At 48.0% G+C, this 26927-nt stretch overlaps 1 protein-coding gene across 2 annotated transcripts in view; it reads left to right on the top strand.

Annotated features, from left to right (window-relative positions):
* BRDT (bromodomain testis associated) overlaps positions 1-26927 on the top strand; it is a 2469968-nt gene that overhangs the window by 1679591 nt on the left and 763450 nt on the right. The gene's annotated exons all lie outside the window — the stretch shown is intronic.

Genomic DNA, 26927 nt, shown 5'->3' with positions numbered 1-26927 from the left:
CTAGTAAAGGCAAAGTTAGTGTTCTCGTGCGAACCCGATAAGGTAGGTCGAAAACGACAGTGGATCTGGACCCCTGGATAGTGAGGCTATGCTGGGGCACCGAAATTCCGAAGTTACCTAGCCCAGGGGCTGCATAGGTCTGAAAAGACGTCGGGAATCCTCGTTGACCGACCAGGAGCCTGAAGAAAGAAGTTGCTGGCAGGCGACCAGTGAAGATTGTTCGATGGATCCAAGCCTGGATCGAAGATGGATGACACCTGAAAGCAGAGGGGACCAAGTTCTTAATCACTAGCCAGTGATTGTGTGGGCACCAGGATGGCACCGGGCGAAGTCACCTCGACCAGGTGAGTGGGCGACGCTGGGCTCTGCAGTCTCACGGACCAGGAGGCGTTGTCGGCGACCAGGATGGAGGTGCGAGCTGTCCCACGATGGTTGATGCTGTCGACGTCGCTGGACCCAGGATTGGGGCAACAAGTCTTGGCAAATTCAAGCCCACGCGGTGGACCTAAAATGGCGTCTGGAGTGGACCAGGAGGGTCCGGGGTGCTCCTCTTGTGGAAGGGAGCAAGGGCCAGTCTGGAGCAACCAGACCAGCAGAGTTGTCGTCGTTGATCGTCGTCGAGAAGGCCACAAGCCAGCGGGCCAGTAGCCAGACAACGCGGTGAGCAGCAAAAAGCAGAAGGGCCCCACGCAGATCGTGGAGATGCTGGGGGGCTGGACTTCGGTGCTGGAGCTGCTCAGGGTCGGGGCTTCTCGGACCCCAAAGCACTCACCAGAGGATCCCTCGGCGGTCGTGCTGGATAGAAGTCGTGCAGTTCTGATGATGGCCGGTCCCTCGAGGTCTCGTCGCACCTACGGTTCTCAGCTTAGCTGTAGAGGTATGTAGAGGTCAGAGGTGCCAGGGAAGCCGGGTCTCGTCGTGCTGGTCGGTCGGATTCCTGAGGAAGGACTTGCAGCAAACCGCAGAGTTCTTAAATGGTGCCTGCGGGTGCAGGGTGACTACTCCTTAGCCACAAGGGAGAAATCTTGAGAAGAGTCGAGAGTTCCTTTCGTAGAAAGTAGTTTCTTGATTCAAAGATGATCTAATTTGGAAGGGTCCCCGCTCCTGCCTTTATCCTAAAGAAAGGGGTGGGTACGCGACTAGGTCCTGCCCTAGGGGTGGGACCAGGAAGGGGGGTGGTTACACCCCTCTCCCATGCCGGACTTTCCCCAGGCCAGGAGCTGGTGTGCCCCTTGAACTGGTTCTAGCCGGCAGATGCGTAGTGAGCACCGGGGTGCCACTTGCAGTCACCTTCCTGTAAAGCCCTGCCTACCCAGGATACACAAAACCCTGTCTGGGATGGCGCTAGCACCGCCCCTGACAGGAAACCCTTTGTCCAAGCTCTCCTCGCTGGAAGGACTCCCAGCAGCAGGAGGTCAGACCCGTGCCTGTGGTGGCAGCATCCATTTTGTGGAGCTGAGGCTTCAGTTAACTTTAACCGGGGTTCACAGTTACATACATGTCGTGTCCCTCTAGAAGGGTGGAATGCTAACCCCGTCGCCAGAATTGGCGAGGGGTTAGTATTCCAATTCGTATGACACCTTACTCGACATGTTTTGATAAAGCAATACCAGAGATAGCATTTAACCGCGAGGATTATAATGCACTTAAGAGTATATGGTATGCGTTATCATGGAACAGCTATTAGGACTTGGTTCCGCAAGCTGCAAACGGGCTCAGCTCATGCCAGAGCACCATCTCACACGATTCCAAGCACTCTGCCTTCAGGATTGTCAAGGCCTGCCATAGGAGTGACTGATAGGAATCTGTGTGTCCATTTTAGGGTTAGATACAGGTATACTATATCTAAAGCAAAGGGTGATTACACCACCTTGCCCCAGCTGTCGTGCAGCCAGTTGTGTCAGATTTAGATGGCCATCCAGGGGTGGCATAATACATGCTTCAGCCCCTGGTAGGCCCTGGGTACACCTATGCCCTGAGTTACAGGGTCTGATAAGGTGGCCCAGTTCCAATTGGATAATGCACCTAAGGTACACATGTCAATTTAGTGATAGAACAGCTAGGCTGTGGGTCTGATTGGCAGGCCCACAGCCAGAGAAAGTCGTAAACCAGTGAAACAAAAGCAAAAAATCTGGGTGATCATAGGATTGCAGACCCTACTCTCCTACACTGGGGGGCTGGTCTTCGGTGCTGGAGCTGCTCAGGGTTAGGGCTTCTCAAACCCCAAAGCACTCACTCGAGGATCCCTCGGCGGTCGTGCTGGGCAAGCGTCGTGCAGTCTTGAAGATGGCCGGTCCCTTGAGGTCTCGTCACACCCACGAATCTCAGCTGGGCTGATGATGCAGGTAGAGGTCAGAGGTGCCAGGGAAGCCGGGTCTCGTCGAGCTGGGCAGTCTTGATCCGGAGGAGAGACTTACAGCAAACCGCGATGCGCTTGGGTGGTGCCTGATGGGCAGGGTGGCTACTCCTTAGCCACAAGGGAGAGTCTTCTGAAAGGTTCAAGAGTTCTTTCGTGGAAAGTCATCAAGATTCTTAATTATCTAATTTGGAAAGGGGGCCCACTCCTATCTTTATACTAAGGAAAGGGGATGGCACGCGACTAGGTCCTGCCCATGGGTGGGACGAGGAAGGGGGGTGGTTACACCCCTCTCCCATGCCGGACTTTCCCCAGCTCAGGGGCTGGTGTGCCCCTGGAACTGGTTCTTGCCGGCCTATGCATAGTGAGCACCGGGGTGCCACTTGCAGTCACCTTCCTCTAAAGCCCTGCCTACCCAGGATACACAAAACCCTGTCTGGGATGGTGCTAGCACCGCCCCTGACAGGAAACCCTTTGTCCAAGCTCTCCTCGCTGGAAGTACTCCCAGCAGCAGGAGGTCAGACTTGTGTCTGTGGTGGCAGCATCCATTTTGTGATGCTGAGGCTCGAGTTAACTTTAACCTGGGGTTCACAGTTACACACATGTCGTGTCCCTCTAGAAGGGTGGAATGCTAACCCCGTCGCCAGAATTGGCGAGGGGTTAGTATTCCAATTCATATGACACCTTACTCGACATGTTTTGATAAAGCGATACCAGAGTTGGCATATAACCGCGAGGATTATTATGCACTTAAGAGTATATGGTATGCGTTATCATGGAACAGCTATTAGGACTTGGTTCCGCAAGCTGCAAACGGGCTCAGCTCATGCCAGAGCACCATCTCACATGATTCCAAGCACTCTGCCTTCAGGATTGTTAAGGCCTGCCATAGGAGTGACTGATAGGAATCTATGTGTCCATTTTTAGGGTTAGATATAGGTATACTATATCTAAAGCACAGGGTGATTACACCACCTTGCCCCAGCTGTCGTGCAGCCAGTTGTGTCAGATTTAGATGGCCAGCCAGGGGTGGCATAATACATGCTGCAGCCCCTGGTAGGCCCTGGGTACACCTATGCCCTGAGTTACAGGGTCTGATAAGGTGGCCCAGTACCAATTGGTAAATGCACCTAAGGTACACGTGTCAATTTAGTGAGAGAACAGCTAGGCTGTGGGTCTGATTAGCAGGCCCACAGCCAGGGAAGTCGTAAACCAGTGAAGCAAAAAGCAAAAATCTGGGGTGATCATAGGATTGCAGACCCTACTCTCCTACACTTGTCAGTCCTTAACTTCCTCATGCTGTAAACCCTCAACTTGTTGATCCTCTCCAGAGTAAACATTTGTAAAAAGCCCACAGAATGGCTTCTCACTTCTCCATCCTCACCTCAACTTCTCCCCCATTACTTTTGGATACGTCCCCCAGGTTACTTTCAGACTCATAAGTTAATCAAGAGTCCCCTGAATATTTACTTAACGGTACCCTGAAAAATGTGTTCAGACTCTATATTATGATCTCGCACTTCTTATCATTTTCAATGTCTTACAGTAGAGCTCTATAGCAAATGTGGCATGTGTTGGTTACATTACAAACCATATCATATTGAAAGGCAGAGCTTATTGCTTCTACCCACCCCACTAGGAGACCTAAACCCCATGAAACCAAAGAGGTTCAGAACACCGGTCGTAAACATGTAAAGTGCCCAGCGCGTCCTTACCAAAGGATGTTTGCTGAGTCACGGTAGAGGAAACGAAAGGCAAAGGTAAGGCGTTTTTATTGGTATGGACGAATAGTTCAATTAACATCCAGCATCGCCCTCTGATCACGTCATGACCGACGTTCGTGCCAAAAAGAAGTTTCCTCTCCCACACTACAGTTTAGCTAGAAAACAAATGTGCTATAATATTGAATGAAACACCATCATGATAAACTAGGTCTTTTACTTAAAACGCCATTGTATCCTCTGCGCCGGCTCATACTCACGCGGCTCCTCTCAGGATAACGTGTAAGACTACAAAGTGTCGTCATAAAGATGGTGTTCGTAGTTTTTACGAGTCGTTTGTCTACTCTTCCCTAACTAAGCGTATGTTAAGATATAAATCATACACCAAAAAAGAGAACCTACACTGTTCAAGTAATGTCATACTGATCATGCCGTTTACTGCTGTGAATTTTTCAATTCCAGTCATTTATACACCAAAAAACGGTAAACAACGTGGTCTTGATGTAAATTAAAAATTGTATTTCGGGGATCAGAAGTCATAGGAATGACCTTCACTGATAACCAGCTACATACAAATATTGATAGACCACAATGTCGACATATACATAGAACTTCAAAACATGTATTTTAAAGGTGTTATATCAAAGATTGTTAGACGCAGGTAATACAAGCTTCTATTAATATGAAATTCCGCCTTGCTCATTAGTGCATGCGGGAACAAAGACCTATAACTGTTAATATGTAATTACTCCTTGCTCATTAGTGTGTGTTGGAAAAAGGATCTCGTACGCCCTACAACAGTTATTTATAATCCAATGTGGAAACCTGTCTAGATGTCTGTCAGATGCGTGATAATCCATGAAGCCTGAAATTAGTCCTTTATTAATATGATATCCGGTCTACAAGACCCGTAGAGACAGCAATATTAGTGTCTTACCATATTTATATCATTTAAGACCCAATAGAGCCATCTGATCAATTATAATGTTTGGTTACCAGAATGCTTATCCAGAATAACCATGCATACAGAAAAGAAGGACCCTCTTAGTGGCCTAATAGTGAGAAATAACTGATCCTATGTATAGTATACGGTATTTACAAAGTAGTCTACGGTATAGCGTCATTGAGACCTTGTCTGTCACTCCGGAGCCTAAATATCAATTTCTGCTCTCTCAAGAATAAATATTTTGAGATGTCACTAATGTGTGGAGGTATAAATTGTTTTTCTAATACCGTCCATTGGAAATCCCCTTCTCCGTAATTCTTTTCAACAAAATGCTTGGTGAGTCTTGTCGTAGTCTTTTTACATCTAATGAGCTTTATGTTCAAGCATCCGAGTTCTCACTTTACATGTGGTCATCCTAACATACCTGATCTGACATGGGCAGGTCAAAAGATAGATCAATTGGGCACTATTGCAGTTTGTAAAGTTTGCCTGTACCCAGGGTCGATCAGTTCTATGTCTATAGTAGTTGAGTCCTTAGTCTGGGGACAAATGGAGCAACCACCACACGGGTGGTGCCCTACAACTGCTGGTAAATCCCACAATGTTCCCACAAGTCTCTTAGATGCTGATTTTGGACGTGTGTGTACCAGTCGATCACGTATGCTGCCTGATCTCTTAAAGGAAACAAAGGTGGAGCAATTTTCTCACTACAATAGTTCAAAATGCCAGTGTCGGCGAACCACCTTCTGTATATTATTTGCCCTCGTGCTGAAAGTGCTCACAAAGGTTAAGCGATCCAGAGAGGGTTTTGGCACAGGAGGTTCCAATAAGGCTTTTCGATGATTATTCTTTGCCCGTTTGAGCGAACGCTTAATCAATTTGCGTGGGTAATGTCTTGATACTAGTTGTTCCAATTGTGAGAAGTTAGCCTGGCATATGATGTCCACTATTCTAGTGGGCACCTTGCACCAGTCTTAACAACCCTTATTGATGGTGGTTGTAAAGTCAACCTTATAGACAAGCTATCCTAGTGGTAGCATGGAGCAGCAGTCTTAGGCTAAACTCCAAAGAGCGTGTGAAGCGGTTTGTTTTACCAATTATAATCCCTTGAATAAAAAATGAAAGGACACCACACAAGGTATATATCAAATATATATGTATTTATTTCTAACACAACCCCTCTGAATTCTTTATGAGGTCAGAGATCGAAGTACATCACAAGTTACTCAATTAGCATAGGATAAATTGCACAAATACAGTTTTGCTCTAGGGGCCTCACAAACCATATACTAAGTAAGTGGTATAAGAACCACTTCAGGAATAGAGAATAGGCCTAGGGAATCGCTGGGGCTACACTAGACAACCAAAGGTTAGGAAGTAGGATACCCATGGGAGACGCGTGCAGTGTCTAAACACAGTCGCGAGTTACCTTTGACTTAGAATGGAGAACGTAAAAGTTTCAAAGTTAAAGATTCTGATGGATACATCTGCCAGTGGATTCCTCGCCTTTTGAATATCCCCCTGCGTCAGCAACCTCCGGAAATTCTTTTTGAAGCTTCGTGCCGACGTGGACGACGTCACAGAAGCACGGCATCGCGCGCGGCTCCGCTGACGTCACCGACACTATAATAGGCCCACGTCGGCGTGATGACATCAGTTCCCTTTTTTCAGCGTCGTCGGCGCTAACGGTTTTCGAGGGATCCTCTGTAGCTTTGATAGTAACTTTCTGTTTGTTTGTTGGTTTTTGTGTTTCTTGTATCGCTTTTTCCTGGCGATATGTCATTGAAGAAGACCGGATTCAAGCTGTGTGGTGAATGCGGTAAGATGTCGATCACCGACCCCCATGAAGACTGTGTTTGGTGCCTGAGCTCGGACCATGATATCCAGGGGTGTCCGTCCTGTAAGAAGATGAATCCCAAGGCCCTTCGTTAGAGAGAGGCGAAGCTCCTGGTTGCCGAGATGAAAGGTAAAAAAGACAGGAAAAGGTCGCGGTCGAGGTCTCGTTTGAAGTCGCCCTACGAGGTCGTATTCGGGGCATGCTTCCAGATCGGCTAAAAAGAAGCACAAGAAGAGGAAGCATGGATCACGACAACATTCTGGGAAGGATTCGGATTCGAGACCGAAGTTGCCAATGAGAAGACATGGTAAGGATGAGATTTCTCCTTCACCAGAAGTTCTGAATCCAGAAGGTGAGGCTTCGCCTATGGAGTCGCCGGAGCATTCACCGGCTCCGGTGTCGAATCCCTCTCCGGTTCCGTCTCGTTCACCAACTCAAGAGGAAGAAGAGGGTTCGACTGCTCCTGCATCAACCCGAGGTAGAGGTCGAGATGACTCTGGTTCCTCAAGAGCAGCCTGTGGGTTCATACTCTCCTTTTCCGGCCCCAGGTCAAGACCCTACACAGTTTTTAAACGCAATGTATGGAGTCTATTCAAGAGCCTTGTACCCCTCTCGAGCACCGGTTGGTCCCATGGGTCCGATGGCGTTTAACCTGGGAGTCCCCCAGTCTTATGCTTCAGAGCCGTTCTTGCCATTTATGCCGGCTCCGACACCGCCTTGGCATTTCTCGGCGCCGCCGAAGCCTTCGATGCCGAAGCTTTCTACGCCGATGCCGTCGTCACCGGCTCCGGTCTGACCTCGAGAACAGCGGCCTGGTCCTCCGGCTCCGAGCTCGACTCCAGCTCCGTCGGAGGCGATTCCGGATACACCAACACCGTTCCCGAAGGAGAGGTCGAGTCTTGAGGCCCAGCGACTGGAGGAGCAAAGGTACTGAGAAGCTGTAATGGAAGAGGGTGAGCTGCAAGTATCTGAGGATTTCTTTGACGATTTAACGGAGGCTAGTGGACTGGAGCTCTCTCCTGATTGAGATTTAGCCTCTGTCTCTGATGCCCCTTCTAAGGATGTGACTCCATACCAAGCAGGCATCAGGAAGGCGACGGATCTATTGAATTTAACTCTTCCTACTGCAGAGTACAAGTCGAATATTTTGACAGAAGTCCTCCATTTGCCATCCTCTGTTGTGGAGCCCATGCTTCCTTTCAATGAGGCTTTGACGGAGCCAATCTTAGAAGTGTGGAATAGACCTCTTACAGCTCCTGCTGTTTCAAAAGCTGTTGCGAGAAGATACAGGGTGGCTCCTGGTCACCCAGACTTTTTATCTTCGCATCCTTTGCCAGAGAGCTTGGTTGTACAGGCTGCCTGTTCCAAAAAATCTGCAGGTGCTTTTCCTCAGGTGCCTGGGGACAAGGAATCAAAAAAGCAGGACAAAGCTGCAAAGAAAGTCTTTTCATCGGCGAGTATGGCTCTCAAGTCGACAAATGCTACATGTCTCTAGGGGCGTTATATCCATGCTTTGATGGATTCTGACTCTAATTTGATGGCTTCTGTTAAACAGCCTGCTCCTAAGATTTAATGAGGTTCTGGTTGACACTCAGGCTGCTGCTCGGCAGATCATTCAGAGTGGGTTAGACACTGCTGACTCGGTGGCAAGAGTAATGGGATATTCAGTTGCCACCAGAAGGATGGCTTGGTTGAAGTCCTCCGAATTCTCAACAGATTTCCAGGCTGCCTTAATGGATTTACCCTTTGATGGTTAGGGCCTTTTCGGGAAAAAGGCTGATGCTGCGTTGGAGCGATTCAAAGACAGCAGAGCTACGGCCAGATCCTTGGGTTTGCAATCCAGGGGAACTGTAGGCAAAAGGTATAGGGGATCCGGAAGGTCCTCCTTTCGCGCCTACAAGCAGTCGTAACAGCAACAGCAGCAGCAAAATCCGCTGTACAAATCTTACAGGGGCAGACAGAGAGCTTGTCCTAGAGGACGTCAAGCTTCCTCCTCCTCTTCTTCCTCTTCCCACCCCCCTCCAACATCAGCAAAGCAGCCTTAGTTCCGCCATTCCAGATCATGCAGGTCCTGTTGGGGGTCGACTTACCTATTTTCTGCGGGATTGGGAATCGGTCACATCGGACCTTTGGGTTCTCTATCTCGTGGAGAATGGGTATGCTCTTCCCTTTCGGGAGTTCCCTCCAAATTACCCTCCTTGTCAAGGGTTTTGCTCAGAAGACCATCTGCTGCTTCTGCAGGAGGAAGTCCTGGCGTTACTAAGAAAAGGTGCGATAGAGGTGGTACCGGAGCAGGAAAGGGTTCGGGGATGCTACTCCCGGTATTTCCTGATTCCCAAGAAGGATGGCCGGCTTCGTCCAATCCTGGACCTCAGGATCTTGAACCTCTATCTGAAACAGGAGAAATTCAAGATGCTCACCCTTGCACAGGTTCTTCATGTGCTGCTGGAAGAGGACTGGATGGTGTCAATCGACTTGCAGGATGCATATTTCCACATCCCCATCCTGAAGTCGCACAGAAAGTATCTCCGTTTCACGGTGGGTTCGCAACATTACCAGTTTGTGGTCCTTCCGTTTGGTCTTACTACTGCGCCTCGAGTCTTCACCAAGGTGATGGCGGTGGTGGCAGACCGTCTCAGAAGCTCAGGGATTCCAGTATTCCCTTATATGGACGATTGGCTGATCAAAGCAGAATCTCCAGAGAAGGTGCTCCATCATCTGCAATTCACAACTCAATTGTTGTACAGGTTGGGCTTTTCGATAAATGTGCCCAAATCTCACCTGATGCCCTCCCAGCGCAACCTGTTCATAGGCGCTATACTGGATACAACTGTGTGTCGGGCATTCCCTCCTCAAAGGATTCGTGACATACAGGATATGATTCCTTTATTTTACAATGGAGCGGTCGTTCCAGTCCTTAAGGTCCTTCGTCTGCTCGGTCTGATGGCTTCCTGCATTCTGTTGGTCAATCATGCATGCTGGTACATGAGGGCACTTTAGTGGTGCCCTCGTTGACAGCTAACTGCTTACAGCTTAATGCGGCCAAGACTGAGGTTCTTCTGGTTGGTAGGAACACCTATCTATGAGGAGACCACTGGTGGCCAGCTACTTTGGGGAAAGCTCCGTAACCGAAGGTAGAAGTGAAAAATCTTGGCGTCTGGCTAGACTCGACTCTTAGCTTTTCCACTCATACAAAGAAAGTTGCTGCCACCTGCTTTGGCATCCTGCGTAGTCTGAAACCTGTCTTAAATTTTTTTGACTCTGAGACCAGACAGATGATAGTCCAGGCTACAGTGATGTCTAGACTTGATTACGCCTGCTCATTATTGTTGGGCGCAAATCAGGCAGAAATCCAAAATGCGGCTGCTAGAGTTCTAGTAGGCTTGCCTAAATTCAGCCCGATTTCTGCGACCATCCGAAGGCTCCACTGGTTACCTGTAGCCCAACGAATACAGTTTAAGACTCTCTGTATTTCGTTTAAAATCTTAAGACTGACAACTCCCAGGATGCTCTGCCTGCTTCTGAACTTGTATGTTCCTCTGCATACTTTACGTTCCGCAGGCCAAAATCTGGTCGAAGTGCCTTGGGTCAAACGTAGTAGAGCGGGAGGATGTTCTTTTCGTCTTCTTGCAGCTAAAGCCTGGAATGCTCTTCCATCTTGCATCAGAGGAATTTAAAGTTTGTCAGTTTTTAGGAAAGCTATAAAAACTAATCTATTCCTGTAAAAAAAATTTGGGTGGAGATGTCTATTCACTACTTCGCTCATGGTTCTTTTTCTGTTCTGGAGTTCAGCACCGGGACGCCCCTTTGCTGGGTCAGCTGTGCGCTCTATAAAATTTTATAACATAACAATGGAGATCTCAGGGAGTCTGTGAGGATCTCCAGAGAAGCTGCGGCGGATCTGACTTGGTGGGGCGTGGAAGGCAATCTGTCTCAAGGAAAGCCCTTTCAACTGCCTCCATCGGTGGCAACAGTGGTAACCGATGCATCCACTCTAGGGTGGGGTGCTCATCTGGGGGATCTGGAGGTCAAGGGTCTTTGGACTCCAGAGGAAAGGTTGCTTCACATCAAACTTATGTAATTTTTGGGCGATACGTTTGGCGCTCAAGGCCTTCTTCCCTTCCCTTCCCTTCCCTTCGCGGTCAGTCGGTTCAATTCCTGACGGACAACACTACTGCGATGTGGTATGTCAACAAGCAGGGAGGAGTGGGGTCGCAGTGCCTTTTCAGAGAGGCTCTGCGTCTCTGGTCCTGGGTTCAGGACCATCTGATTTGTCTGATGGCAAATCATCTGGCCGGGGTTCTGAACGTGCGTGCAGACAGTCTCAGTCGGCAGTTCTAAGCCGATAACGAGTGGAGGCTTCATCCGGAGGTGGTTTGTCACGTCTTTCGGACGTGGGGAACTCCTCGGGTGGACCTGTTTGCCACTCACGAGAATGCTACCTGCCTGTCATTCTGCAGTCTCCAGTATCCGATGCAGGGAGCTTTGGGAGACGCGTTTCAGTTGAGTTGGGACTCAAGACTCCTTTAGGCGTTTCCTCCCATACCCTTGATTCCTCAGGTTCTAAGGAAGATACGTCAAGACTGGGCCCAAGTCATATTGATCGCCCCGGATTGGCCAAGAAGGGTGTGGTACACATCTTCTCCACCTCTCCTCGTGCCCGCCGCTCCATCACCCTCTCAGGGCAGATCTCCTCTCTCAGATGGAGGGGCAGGTTCTACACCCCCACCTCCAGAGCTTACACCTTCATGCCTTGAGATTGAACGGGGCAACCTGAATTCTTTTTCTCTCCCACATGATATGGTGGATGTCATCTTATCAGCCAGGCGTAATTCCACCAAGTTTATCTACTCTTATAGGGGGTCCAAATTTGTCTCTTGGTGTGGGGAGAAATCCATTGACCCTTTGAAGGCTCAATTGTCTGACATTCTTCAGTTTGCGCTTTCTTTGGCTCAGCAAGGGTTTGCTGTAGCTACAGTAAAAGGTTATCTTAAGGCTTTGTTGGCGTTCCTTTGTCTGCCGGATCAGCCGTCCTTATTTAAATATCCTATTGTTTTAAGGTTTTTAAAGGGCATTACAAATAAATTTCCTCCTACTCCCTTTATTGTGCATCAATGGGACTTGAACCTTGTATTTACTTTCTTGATGGGTTCACCTTTGCACAAGTGTCCCTTAGACTGTTGTCTTTTAAAACGGTCTTCCTTATTGCAATTACCTCGGCAAAGAGGGTAAGTGAGCTTCAAGCTCTTAGTTCAAGGCCCCCATTCTTGACTATTCATGCTGAACGAATGGTACTCAGGACCAGGGCTGCTTTTCTGCCTAAGGTGGTAACTCCCTTCCATCTAGGGCAGTCCATTACCCTTCCTACCTTCTATCCTCCCCCTCACCCTTCCAAGGAGGAGGAGAGACTTCATTGCTTGGACCCGAAGAGGGCAGTGAGCTTCTACCTGGACAGAGCCAGAGAGTTCAGAGTGGATGACCAGCTCTTTGTTTGTTTTGTTGGAGCCAGAAGAGGCAAGGTGGTGCACAAGCGTACGCTGTTGAGATGGATTGTCTTGTGTATCAAGATATGCTAGTCTCTGGTGGGTAAGGAACCTCCTGAAGGTATAAGAGCTCATTCCACTAGAGCAAGGTCTGCAACACCTGCTTTGTCCAGGGGTGTATCTGTAGAGGATATTTGTAGAGCAGCGACTTGTGCTTCCCTCCACACTTTCGCGAAGCTTTACTGCTTGGATTCTGAAGTAAGGGGGGACGGCCACTTTGCGCATTCTGTCCTCCAGGATTTTCTGGTATAGGAGAGTGGACACCCTCCTCCGGGAGTGGGGACTGCTGTGGGACTCTATTCACAAGGTGAGGAATCCACTGGCAGATGTATCCATCAGAAGAACAAGTTACTTACCTTCGGTAACGCTTTTTCTGGTGGACACAGTATCTGCCTTTGGATTCCTCACTGCCCACCCGCCTCCCCGTTGTCCACTCTTCTATACCTGATTTACTGTAATGTTAATATTTTATTGTCAAAGGAAATTTGTTAATGCTTTTTACTTTCCTGCTTTGACTACACACTGTGTGTGTTGTTTTGATTATTTGGTACTGTGTACATTGTGTGTATACCTGCTGTTGTTGATCCATCCGTGTGCTTCGAAGGCACGGAAAAAAGGGCCGAACTGATGTCATCATGCCGACGCGGGCCTATTATGGTGTCGGTGACGTCAGCAGAGTCGTGCGCAATGCCGTGCTTCTGTGACGTTGTCCACGTCGGAGCGAAGCTACAAAAAGAATTTCCGAATGTTGCTGACGCAGAGGGATATTCACAAGGTGAGGAATCCACAGGCAGATACTGTATCCACCAGAAAAAGCGTTACAGAAGGTAAGTAACTTGTTCTTTAGGGCACTTCCGGATGGACTACGACAAAACCAATTTAGACTAGGACACTTGGATAGTCAATACCCACGGGAGCACCGGAGTACTCGAGTTACCTCAGCCAGGGAAGCCGGGTGCATAGGTGTCTTTAGGTGTCTGGTTTCGTCGATGTTTCCTATGGAGATCTGCGAAGAAGTGCTGCAGGCGACCAGAGGAAAAGTGTCTGGGTGGATCCAAGGGCGGATCAAAGAACTGAAGAACCTGAAAGCAGAGGGGACAGAGGAAGGAAGGAACCAGGTGATGTCGAGGAGATTTCAGGTGAGGAGGTGAAGCTGATCTCTGCAGCCACGAGGACCAGGAGGCTTCGACGACAACCAGGAGCTGGTTTTGAGCTGTCCCACGAAGGATCTAGTTGACTGCGGCGTCGGTATCCGAATTGGGTCCAACAAGACTTGGCAAACGCAATCCACGCAGGAAGTGCAGATTGGCTTCGAGTCAGACCAGCACGGTCTGGGTAGCTTCTCCTTTGCAGGGAAGCTGGAGCAAGCCTGGATGAACCAGGCCAGCGTTGTAAATTCAAAAGGAAGTCTTCAGATGGCTAACTAGCCAGCGGGCTAGCAACCGGGAAGACGCATCGAGCTGAAATGCAGGAGCAGGCCCCACGCTGCACTCGTGGAGTGTGGAGGGCTAAACTTTGGTGCAAATGGTGCTCAGGTCTGGGGCTTCTCATACCCCAATGTACAACTGCTAGGGTACCTCGGGAGTTGAGCAGTTAGCAAAATGCAAGTAGTCCAGCATGTCTGGTCCCACGTCTCTCGTGTCCGCCACGGGTCTCAGCTTTGCTGTGGATGTGGATCGGAGTCGGAGAAGTCTGGAAAACCAATTCCTGAGTTGCTGGTCTTCAGGTTCCAGCAGGAGCGTCGACAAAGCAACCCGGCAAGTTACTGGCGGTGCCTGTTTGCACAGGGTGGTCACTCCTTGACCACAAGGGAGATGTCTTCAGTCTTGTAGTCTATAGAACGTTGAAGGTCCAAGAGTTTTGTTTCTGAGTTTTCAGTCCAGGATAATCTAAAGTCTCTAGACACAGCTCCTATCTTTATACTGATTTTAGGGGCTGGATTACCTGCTAGGTCCCTCCTATGGGTGGACCTGGGAAGGGGGTGGTTACACCCCTTTCCCCTTGTCCAGTTTTGCGCCAGAGCGGGGCTGGAGTGCCCCAGCAAATGGTTTGAGCCGGGCTATGCATGGAGCACCTTGTGTGCCCCAGGCAGTGTCTGGAAAAGCATCTTCCCATTCAACCCACCCTGCCCCAATACACTGCAGGCTGTCTGGGGAGGTGCTAGCACCTCCCTTGACAGGGAACCTATTGTCCAGGCTTCCCTTGCCGGAGTTTCGACCAGCAGCAGGTGGTCAGACTCGTGTCTGTGGCAGCAGCATCCATTTTGTGATGCTGAGTCTCTGTTTAACTTTAACCGGGTAAAGCAGTAACTACATGCCTTCTCCCTCTAGAAGGGTGGAATGTGGAATGCTACCCCCGCTGCCAGAACTGGCGGGGGGGGGGGGTAGTATTCCAAAGTGTTTGACACCTTACACGACATGTTTTGATAAATCCAAACCAAAGTTAGCATTAACCGCGAAGATTATAATGCACTTAAGAGTATATGGTATGGCTATATCATAGATCAGCTATAAGGAGATGGTTACGAAAGCTGCAGAGGGGCTCAGCTCATGCTAGGGCACCCTCTCGCACAAAACCAAGCATTCTGCTTCCAGGATTGTTAAGACCTGCCATAGGCGTGACTTATAGGTTACTATGTGTCTATATATAAGGTAGATATAGATATACTATATCTAAGTAAGGGATGATTACACCACCTTACCCCAAGCTGAGTGATCAGCCTGTGGTGTCAGTTTAGATGGCCAGCCGGGGGTGGCATAATACATGCTGTAGCCCCTGGTAGGCCTTGGATGAACCTATACCCTGGGTACCTATAGTACACTATACAGGGGCTCACAAAGGTCACCCAATATCCAATCTGGTTTGTACCTAAAGTACATGGTATCAATTTAGAGAGAGAACAGCTGGGCTGTGGGTCTGAATAGCAGGCCCACTGCCACACTAAAGTCGAAAAACCAGAGAATCACAGCAAAAAGGGGGGTGACCATAGGAAGCAGACCCTACTCTCCTACACAACCCCCCCCCCCCCCAAACGCAGGGACATTAAACTAACCTTGACCAGTTGAGTCTTCTTGTTCTAAGGGGAAATATCTGGGGAGTCCATCTGCATTGGCATGGTCAGTCCCAGGTCTATGTTCCACTGTAAAGTCCAACCCTTGTAGTGAATTGGACCACCTAAGCACTTAGGGATTTTCACCCTTAATCTGATTTAGCCACAAGAGGGGCTTATGGCCTGTCTGAATCTTGAAGTGAGTAACAAACAATTATGGCCTCAGCTTCTTCAGGGCCCAAACCACAGCTCTCAATAGCTGACCAACGTTTTTCTCTAGGGGTCAGCCTTCTGCTAATAAAAGCTATTGGCTGGTCTTGACCATCTTCATTCAGTGTTGAAAGAACAGCACCCACACCCAATTTAGAAGTTCTGTCTGAACAATGAATCCCTTGGAGTAGTCTAGACTTTGACAATAGGTGCAGTGCACATGGCCTGCTTCAGGCCATCAAATGCCTTTTGACAGCTTACTGTCCACTGAACTTTCTTTGGCATTATCTTTGAGGTTAAGTCATTAAGAGGAGTCACAATGGAGCCATAGTTCTTAACAAACTTTCTGTAGTACCCAGACAGGCCCAAGAAAGCTCTGACCTGTGTCTGGGTGGTTGGAGGATTCCAGTCCTTTATGGTCTGGATCTTGCTCTCCAGTGGTTGGACCTGACCTCCACCTACAAGGTGGCCCAGGTACACAACCTTACTCTGCCCTATCTGGCACTTGGTAGCCTTGATAGTTAGGCCTGCCTTCTGCAGGGCCTCCAAAACATTATTCAGGTGGATCAGGTGATCTTCCCAAGTGGAGCTAAAGACAGCAATATCATCAGGATAAGCTGCACATTAGTCATCCAGACCTGAGAGGACTTGGTTCACCAACCTTTGGAATGTGGCAGGTGCATTCTTCAGACCAAAGGGCTTTACCACAAATTGATAATGACCTCCTGGGGTTGAAAATGCTGTTTTGGCTTTTGCATCATCAGCTAGTCTGATCTGCCAGTAGCCAGCTGTCAAGTCAAATGTACTCAAAAACTTGGCAGAAGCCAATCTGTTAATGAGCTCATCTGCTCTTGGTATTGGGTGGGCATCTATCCTAGTGACAGCATTGAGGCCTCTGTAATCCACGCAAAACCTCATCTCTTACCATCTTGGGTGTGAGGTTTAGGCACTAGGACTACAGCACTGGCCCAAGGGCTCTCTGAGGGCTCAATGACTCCCAACTCCAACATCTTTTGGACCTCTGTCCTGATACAGTCATGATCAGGTTGCCTGTAGATTTTACTTTTCACAGGCAGACTGTCACCAGTGTCCACCTCATGGGTGCACCAGCTAGTCTGACTTGGAGTCAGAGAAAACCTATGTCTGTAGGACTGTAGAACTTGTCTGCAGTCCTTCTGCTGCTGCTCAGTGAGGCTGCCTGCCAAGGCTACACCATCAACTGAACCATCATCAGGGTTCTGAGAAAGCAGGTCTGGGAGAGCGTCACTCTCTTCCTCCTGTCCCTCATCTGTAGCCATGAGCAAGCTCATGTCTGCCCTGTCAACATATGGTTTCAATCTGTTGACATGAAGCACCCTATGGGGGCTCCTGGGAGTTCCAAGATCAACCAAATAGGTTACCTCTCCCTTCTGCTCAACAATAGTGTGGGGTCCAGACCATTTGTCTTGGAGTGCTGCTGGTGCCACTGGCTCCAACACCCACACTTTCTGTCCTGGCTGGTAAAGTCAGCACAGCCTTTTGGTCCTGCCAGGCTTTTTGAAGGTCCTGGCTAGCCTCAAGGTTTTTGGATGCCTTTTTCATATACTCAGCCATCCTGGAGCGTAGACCAAGTACATAATCCACTATGTCTTGCTTTGGAGCTTTGAGAGGTGACTCCCATCCTTCCTTCAACAGACAAAGGGGTCCTCCTACAGGGTGCCCAAACAGAAGTTCAAAAGGGCTCTAGCCAACCCCCTTCTGTGGGACCTCTCTGTAAGCAAACAAAAGGCAGTGCAGAAGGATGTTCCATCTTCGTCTAAGCTTTTCAGGTTAACCCTTGATCATGCCCTTTAAGGTCTTGTTGAATCTTTCAACTAGACCATTGCACTGTGGATGGTAGGGTGTGATGAACTTGTACTTTACTCCACACTCTTTCTACATAGCAGTCAAATATCCAGACATAAAGTTTGCACCTCTGTCTGAGACAACCTCCTTCGGAAAACCTACTTTTGAGAAAACTCCCTGGAGGGCTCTTGCCACAACAGGTGCTGTTGTGGTCCTTAGGGGAATAGCTTCTGGGTATCTGGTGGCATGATCCACTACCACCAGAATAAACCTGTGCCCAGATGCTGTTTGGGGATCCATTGTTACAACAATGTCAATCCCAACTCTCTCAAATGGAACCCCCACCACAGGTAGTGGCATTAGGGGGGCCTTTGTGGTTCCACCTGATTTGCCACTGGCTTGGCAGGTGACACAGGAGCGACGAAACTCCTTGGTATCTTCTGACATGTGAGGCCAGTGAAAGTGAGGGACAATCCTGTCTCAAGTCTTGTTCTGGCCAAGATGTCCTGATAGGGGAATATCATGGGCTAAGGTGAGAAGGAAGCCCCTGAATTCCAAAGGTATGACCAACCTCCTGGAAGCACCAGGCTTGGGGTCCCTAGCCTCTGAATACAGGAGCCCTTCATCCCAGTACATTCTATGGGTACCTGTAGCATTCCCAGCAGCCTCAGCAGCAACTTGCTATCTGAGGAGTTAAAGAGAAGCACAGTCCAACTGCGCCTGCCTCAGATCTGCCCTTGAAGGCCCCCCGTACCAAGAAACTCAACCTGATCAGGCTCAAGCTCTTCTGGGACAGTTTCATTCTTGGGTCTCACAATCAGCTTCCTTGGAAGGCTGATCCTCATCCTGAGGCAAGGGGGAAGGCACTGCCTTAACCCTACTGCTTCTCCTCCTGGTAGGCAACTGGTCCATGTTTGCAGGATCCAGGGCCTGTTCAGTGTTGCACTTTTTGGCCTGTGACCTGGTCACAGCAAGGACATGTGCCGATATACCTAACATCTCTGCATGAGTCCTATACTTCACTTCAGACCAGACTGGAGATTCCAGATCATTGCCAAGCAAACATTCTACAGGGAGGTCTGAACTAACAACAACTCTTTTGAGGCCAGTTACCCCTCCCCAGGAGAAATTAACAATTGCCATACTATGGGTGGTAGTGACATTGCTTGCATTGGTCACTAGGTAATTGTCACCTAGTATTATCTGTCCAGGGTTCACAAAGTTGGGTGTCACCATTGTGTCCCTGTAGGCCTGAGCCACTTTGTTATTAATCAAAGGAGTCTGTCTGTACTTGCCCAAGTTACTGGGGCTCACAGTAGAGGACATAGCCATGTCCACATCAGACAAAAACAGCTTGAGTTGGTATTCAGACTAGGCAAGAATCCACCTCCGTTCCCAGGGTCAACCCTACTACACCCTTCTGTTGAGAACCACCACTATTAGCTGTACTAGGGGGAACAGTTGCCTTAGGGGCAATGGTGGCTGGAGCTGCCTCCTTCTTGGTGCATTTACTGGTCCAGTGAGTATTAACCTTACAAAAGTTGCACCATGCTTTCTTTGGACCTTCTTTCTTTTTAGACTTTTGGGGACCCCCACCATTAGAAGCTTTTTGGGGATCTGGTGAAGACTTCTGGTCTTTTGCTTTCTCCCCACCCTTTTGGTCTTGCTTCTTCTGATCACCACCTTGGTTCTGTACCTTCTGCTTCACCCTGGTTCTGACCCATTTGTCTGCTTTCTTTCCCAATTCTTGGGGAGAGGTCAGATCAGGGTCAATCAGGTGTTGATGTAATAACAGTTGCTAAGTATTTGTTCTCTCATGATCAAATTATACAATCCTGTATGGTCATTAACTTTACTGCCCAGTAACCAGCCCCCCAGAGCCTTAGTAGCACAATCTACAAAGTCAGTCCAGTCCTGAGTCTGTGTCTTCTGGGTGTCTCTGAACAGCAACCTATACTGCTCAGTGGTTAAGCCAAACCCATCTATCAGAGCACTCTTCAGGACAGTGTAGTTGTTAGCATCCGCATCACTAACTGTGAGGAGCTTGTCTCTTTCTTTATCTGAAAAGGAGAGCCATAAAATTGCTGCCCACTGACTCTGGCGTACCTGCTGTACTTTGCAGGCCCTCTCCGAAGCAGTTATCCGCTTGTGGATGTCATCCCCACTCTTGTAGGGAGTGACAATCTTATTTAGGTTTTTATGGTCATATGACCTTTCCCTATCTCTAGGAATGTTGCTGCCACCAGTGGGTTCTAACCCACTCAACTTTTGCTCTCTTGCAAGAGCCAGGGTCGCTTTAGCAAGGGCAGTTTCTTGCCTCTTGATCCTAAGATTTACTTCCTTCATCCTAGCTTTGTACTCTCTCCTCTGAGGGGAAGTCATCCTCCTTAGAGCAGAGGCATCAGACCCTACTTAGTCATCAGAATGCTCAGAGCCACTGGACAGTGACCTGTGCCTTCTGTGCCTCCTGCTAGGCCTACTTGGAAAGGTGGGGGGGCACCAAGGCCCTCTCTACCCCGAGATAGTCCTGTGTTGCCCAGGATAGGTTCAGTAACCTCTTCCTGTTCAGCATCCACCTCCTCATCAGATAGTGCGGGATCTTTCCCAACATTCTCTTCTGTGGATGGATGGCCCCCCTCTCTGGCTACCTTGGTTATCTGTGTCTGATGCATTCTTTGTATCAGGGGCCACTAAGATATCTACCAGGTGGTTAAAGGTTGGACTCCGTCCTTGTCTCAACTTTCTGACACACAACCACTAACCACACACAAAATGTCTGTATCGTACTGGACTCCTCGCTCACCATGAACCACAAAATCAAAGCGGTCATCTCATTAGGCTTCCACACACTTCGCCTGCTTCAGAAAACCTAGATGGATCCCACTGAGGCCAGGAAGAAATCGACTATGGCAATGCACTCTATGCAGGCACCACCCAGAAACTCCTCAGAAAACTTCAGAACTTGTAGAATACCGTAGCCAGATTAGTCCTCAATGCAGTTCTCTCACAGCTCATAAAGCCTCCATTTCAGCCCATTTACAAGACAGATCTGAAATTTCTCACTTGTAAACTCGCTCTGTGGTTGGCTCTCGTGTCTTCTAGAAGAGTCTGTGAAATCCAGACTTTTTACAATTCAGGAACCATTCCTATGCTTCACTGACAATTATGTGCTTCTCAGAACAAATCCAAGGTTCATCTCCATTCCATCTCAATTATCCATTGTACTGCGCACTTCCTTCCCAAATTCTGAATCTCCTTTGGAAAAGTCTCTCCACACTTTGGACATTAAGTGTTCTCTTAAATTGTATCTCCATTGCATCAAGCAATCCTGAAAGTCTAATAAATCTTCATTTCTTACGGACTCTCTCATAAAGGTACAGCAGTCACAAATGTTACAATCACAAGATGGATTTCTGCCACTGTGAGAGGCTAGCCTTGTATATGATGTCCACTAATGTAAGAGGGCACCCTACACCAGTCCAGACAACCCTTGTGGTGATTTAAGAGGTCTCAGACAACCTTAGAAAGCCATCCAAGTGGTAGCTGTGGAGAGCAGCCTTCAGGCGTAGTCTTGAAGGAGTGTAAAGCAGCTTCTTTTTTACCAGTATGCAATCTTATAGTATAGATGAAATGAAAAGAGAACCACTCAGTAGTTATAAAAATATGTATTTATTATATAACACTATCTTCCACATGGAGATAGACAATAAGCACACAATACTTTAGCTAAGAAATCACAGTAAATAGAACTAATACACAGCGGGACCCAGGGGGGGCAGCAAACCATATACTGGTAAAGTAGTATAAGAACCGCAACTTGAGTGAGGACAAGGTCGATAGGACGTAGAATTGCTGGGATCCCAAGGAACCACCCAAGGTGGTGTGCAGAGTGCGTGTGCAGTTGATGAATAAGACTGCGTGCTCCATACAATGTATCTATGTGCAAGTCGTAGTTGGAATTTTAAAGATTAAGGACCCTTCCCAGTGGTCCCTGAAGAAACCCTGTGGAAGACAGGAGATTGGAGAGCCACCCCACCCGTGGATACCGTGGTACCCAAGTTCCCTATTCCAGGGAAGCCGAGTGCATAGGTGTGAAGTGGCATCGGAAACCGGAATCAAACCCAATGGAGGACTTCAGGAAAGTGCCGCTGCTGGAAGCAGAGAAAGTTTTTGGATGAATCCAAACGTGCATTCTTGATAAAGAGTACCTGCAAGCAGAGGGGACAGAGTCTGGGTCACTGGGGAGTGACCAGGGGCTTGGTAGATTAATGCCCACCAATGTTGGGTACTTCAGGATGGATGTTGATGACCTTGACTCTGCATCTGTAGGGATCAGGCAATGCTGAGGATGACCAGGAGCTGGATATGAGCTGTCCCACGTAGGATGTCGACAGCTATGGGGTCGGTGTCCGGCGGGAGCAGCACCTTGCTGGTCTGAACCGTACACTTTCTTGACTTCCTGCGTGGGTTGATATTGCCAAGACTTGGTGGTGCTCCGGCCAGACACCAACCCCTCAGCTGTGTATGGCTCAGACCAGCAACGTCCAGGAAACTCACCACAATCAGGGGAGTCAAAAATGCCCAAGCAATCATGGGAGCCCAAGGAAATCAAAGGTGACCTTCAAATGTACCCACGGCTAACAGCACAAGAGGCGCAAGAGGACCTCGAGCAGCTCACCAAAAGAGGCATGCCGCAATGCACACGAGGTGTGGCCAAGGATTCTGGTCACAGAAAGTGCTCGGATTTGGGGCTACTTGGAGCACGGAGATCTTCTTGCAAGGATGTCAACATGTCTTTGCAACTGCAAAGGCGACGCGGTATCCAGGGGTTGTGTTATTGCAACCCCCACTCGTGCTGCTGGCCTCAAACCTGGTCAGAGGGGAGAGCAGGCCTTGGGGCTTAGGAAAACCACCAACTGTGTTGCAGAACCCATGGAGTCCGGAGGAGCTCGGGATCTGCAGACCGGTCGTCTTCATTGCGGTGCCTGCGAATGCAGGGGAGTGACTTCACTCCAAGGGAGATTACTTTATTTGTCCTTGGTGCTGCACAGGCCTTCGAAGGTTCCTTGAGGATGCACAGGCACAGACAATGCAGCAGACTGGAAGGGAGATGTAGTCAGGTCCAAGCAAAGTCCAGAGTGCGCAGACGGTCAAAGTGCAGATGCTTCAATTCTGAATCTTATCCTAACACCAGGTAAGCCCTTAAGTACCCACAGAAGAGTGTTGGAAAGATTCAGGGAACCCTCCCAGGGGAGGTTCTGGACAGGGGTGAGATTACTCCTGTGTCCTTTGTCCAGTTTCATGCCTGGACGGGAGGCAACGGCTCCCAGGAAAGGTTTGAACTGGACTATGCACAGGGACACCAAATGTGCTCCTTCTGCAGATATACAGGTGCTGGTAAGCACACCCACCCAGCCCTAATACACTAAATCCTGTCTGGGAGGTGGTCACACCTCCCTGTAACAGGTTATCTATTGTTCTGCCTTTCCCTGCTCGAGCTTGACTCAGCAGCAGGAGGGCAGAAATGTGTCTCTGGTGGGCAGCAACCATTTTGTGCTGTCTGGAGCTAGAATGCTGGCACCGGAAACACTGAAGGCCTTCCTGGTGGGTGGAATCATACCTCCCACACTGGTTGGGGTGGGGGTAGGATTCCAACATGTTTGACACCGAACACAATAGGGTTTGTTGCAGCTGTTTTCGAGATGGTCATCACGCAGTCTCGTAATGCCCCTCTATATTATTATATGGTTGCTTCACTGACAGCCAGGGAGAATGGACTCCGTAGGCTGCAGGGGTGCCCTGCTCATGCAGTGGCACCCTATCACCTAGAACCAAGCACCCTGCCCTCAGGATTGTAAAGGCCTGCTATAGGGGTGACAGGTTTTAAGTTCAGTGACCTTTAGATATAGTAAACCTATATCTTAAGTAAGTGGTGCATGCAGCGACTTACACAGGCTGCAAAGGCAGGCCTGTAGGTCCATTTTGAATTGTCTCATGTGTGGCATAATACATGCTGCAGCCCATAGGAGGCCTCCTGGGTACCTCTGCCCTGGGTACACGGGTACCATATAATAGGGACTGACAAACGTATCCCGGTATCAATCTGGTATGTACCTAAGTACATAGCATAACAGTTTAGGAAGAAAGCAGATGGACTGGGGTCCTGATTAGCAGGGTCCCAATCAGACTAGTCAAAAACCAGCTTAGCACCAGGCAAAACGTGGGGGTACACATGCAGAAGGATCCTACCTTCTTACAGCCACCATACAATTTTGTCACAGCAAAGTGGGCAAGGCACTCTCAACAAGAGCGAAGGCGCACTCAACAAGGCAAGTATCTACCTTGGAAAAGACATGCTGGGCTTCAACGTGGAAGAGCACCCACATGTTCACGCAGCACTACTACCTAGAATCTGCGCAGAGAAGTGATACGGCTGTAGGACAGGCGGTTTTGCGCCATCTGTTCCAATAAGGTGAGGCTCTGTAACTGTACCTGATGTGAGTATGTTTTACTAATGTATATGATACCATTATATATTATCTGATTCTGTTCTCATATATGTATTATTTTCACAAAGTTATGCATACATTTACAGCGGCTTTTGTGTGTGTGTGTGTGTGGTGTGTGTGTGTGTATATATATATATATATATATATATATACATATATATACACTCCTTGTTCACCACATCCAATGGCACAGCGAAGAACAGGTACGGAACACTGCGTAAAAGATGATGAAAATACAGTGCTTTATTTGTGGAAACTCAAGAAATTCAGAGCATCCATTTATATGACAAGCAAGTGCCCAGCATGACACGTTTCCAGTCTTTATAACAACATATATGTATATATATATATTTTTTTTTTCTCTTCATGTTTCTATACATATGTGTTTTATTGTTACCCCCCCCTCGTCAAGGGTACCTAAATTATTAGGTATATATAGATACAAAAACTGCTTGCTATTCTGATTCAAACGTGAATCTAAAAATGACCCAATACTGGAGAAGAAAATAATTTACTTACCTGTAACTGCAGTACTCCAGCATTGGTATCTTTCATAGATTCACATGCGATCCCCCTCCTACCTTAGAGGCTGGACTCATAGATCAGGATTATTTATTCTAACGTGTGCTTTGAAAACCTGAGAGCCTCTGTTGAAAGTGTTCTAGAGGGTGCTGTCACCTGATTGGTTATAGTTCAAGTTTGGTCCTTTTCTTTTTTTTTAAAGGGCATACATAGGCTATTAAACTGACTTTGCATTGCCATTACTGTCTATGGTATATTCCATACTGCTTTACTATGGTACCATGGGACTCTCACTTCAATGACTGGGAATGATTCAAGAATGTGAATCTATAACAGATACAAGTACTTGAGAAATGCAGTTATAGGTAAGTAACTAATTCTCATCTAGGTGGTATGCGAAGCCTTTGTGACCTGTGACATCTGGGCATCATTTTTATATAATCATGTTTTTTCATCTCCATTATTAATCCCCAATCCACTCTTTCATCGGCCCCTTGGGTTCTTCTAGCCAACATGGCACCACCATCCATCAGCATAAAGCTGGTGCAGCTTTCCACTCCTTCTACACTGGTATCATACTCTCTCTCATGCAATGCTTCCCATCTCATATTCCACCTTTAATCATTTGCAAAGATCACAAATAAATCATCTGCTTCTTTTACTTTAAATGAACCTAGATATTTTGTTGGGCTGCCTTCAATTCACCCAGACTTCACTATGACCAAATAATCTGCCTTTTTTCTCCTACCATTTTTCCTGTTGACCTTAAAGGTACTCTTGTAGCCCTCCTGACTGGTCAAAGCCTTCATCCATGCTGGTGGCATCTTGGTATTGAACTTCCACCCCCTCATAACATAGAAGGATTTTTTTTTATTATAGAAAGTTTTTTTTTTGTTCTTGACACTACTTCCTGTAGTTCGATATGCCCATACTAAATCACTCACCATGACTTTGACAGCACCTCTCTTCTCCACCAACATCTGTATAACTTCTTTTACAATGCAATTTCTCCTTTCAACAAAACCATCCCCCGGGGGGTTGTACAATGAGGTGCATGCGTGTAATATGCCACAAAAGTTTGATACAGTGTCATTCATCTGTTAGTCCCCTTATCTGTGACAAATTTTACAGGATAGCCTTTCTCTTTAATACCTCATCCAGCAACCTTATAGTGTTCTTTCTCTCGTTTAACTTTCACCACTAGGCATTTGTAATTAACGTACACTATGACTAGAGCAAATCTCAACTCAGGAGCAACCCTTCCCATGGGTCCTATAAAATCTACCCACACAGTATGCCATGGGAACCCTGAATCCATAATTGCATCAATAAGCGATTGCATTCCCACTTTAATTCTCTTTTCACCCTCTTTACTTTGCTTACATCTCACCACCCATTCAGTCACATTCTTATCCATGCCTAAATTACTCATTTTTTGGTAAGAAGCTGGCTCTCTATATAGTGTAGTAAAATGAAGTACACTATGCATAGACGCCCGATGGTTCCCCAAATGGTTTAGAGGAGCTAAAGTAGATAATACTAACTCTATTTTGGTGTAGTGTGGGTGACCAGTTAGGCTTATCAGAGGGTAGTGCTAAGCATTAGTTGTACTCACAGAGACAATAAATGAGAGACACACTCAAAGAATAAATCGGAAGCCAAATTAGAAAAATAACACTTTTTTTTATTTATGTTTCAAACTCAAGAAAATCGTTTCAAGGTAAGTACAGTTTTAAAATAAAAATATGCATAGGTAGGTAAAGCGTTTAAACCTGTGTGCTTTTACGCACCAAGCAATCCCATGAGAGGAAAAGTCAAAGATGCAAAAGATTAGGACAGTCTCTTTTAGGGAGGTTCAACATACTACCAGCAGTTATTTGGGAACTATCCGGGTTCTACCAGAAGTAGGGTCCTGGGGAGACTGGTAGCTGGCATCACGAAGAAGGGGAGCCACATGAAAAGAGGCTGCATAGGGGAACTTGCGGGCAAATTCGAGGGATCCCGATTGGGGGCTCAGGTCGCACGGATTCTTGAAGCACGAGGCATTGCTGGTTTGTTGGGACCTGGGCCTTCGGATGCAGAGTAGTTAGGCCGGCTGAGTTGGATGCGCAAAGATGCACCTCGCGGTCAGAGAGGCGAAGCTGGCAGGACAAAATCAAAGCAGCCTTACCACACTCAAAGTGGGTCCCAGTGATGCTGACGTCCCTTGACAGCTGCTTGGTCCTGGTGCAGTGAGGATCCAGGCTGGACACTCATGGTTACGTTTTGGTGCATGGCGTCTGGTATCCTGGGTGTTGGTGCGGCACGGCTCCAGTTGGTCCTGGTGTCTTCCCACTCGGTGGGGAGATAAATCTGACCTTCCTGGTTGTCTGCAGTGTCGGTCGGGCTGAGGAGCTGCAAGGTGATGGAC

This window comes from Lissotriton vulgaris, chromosome 1_1 (genome assembly GCF_964263255.1).
Source record: "Lissotriton vulgaris chromosome 1_1, aLisVul1.2, whole genome shotgun sequence".
Lineage (NCBI taxonomy): Eukaryota > Metazoa > Chordata > Amphibia > Caudata > Salamandridae > Lissotriton > Lissotriton vulgaris.
Note: the sequence above shows the minus strand (reverse complement) of the source record. Positions and strands in the feature narration are given on the sequence as shown.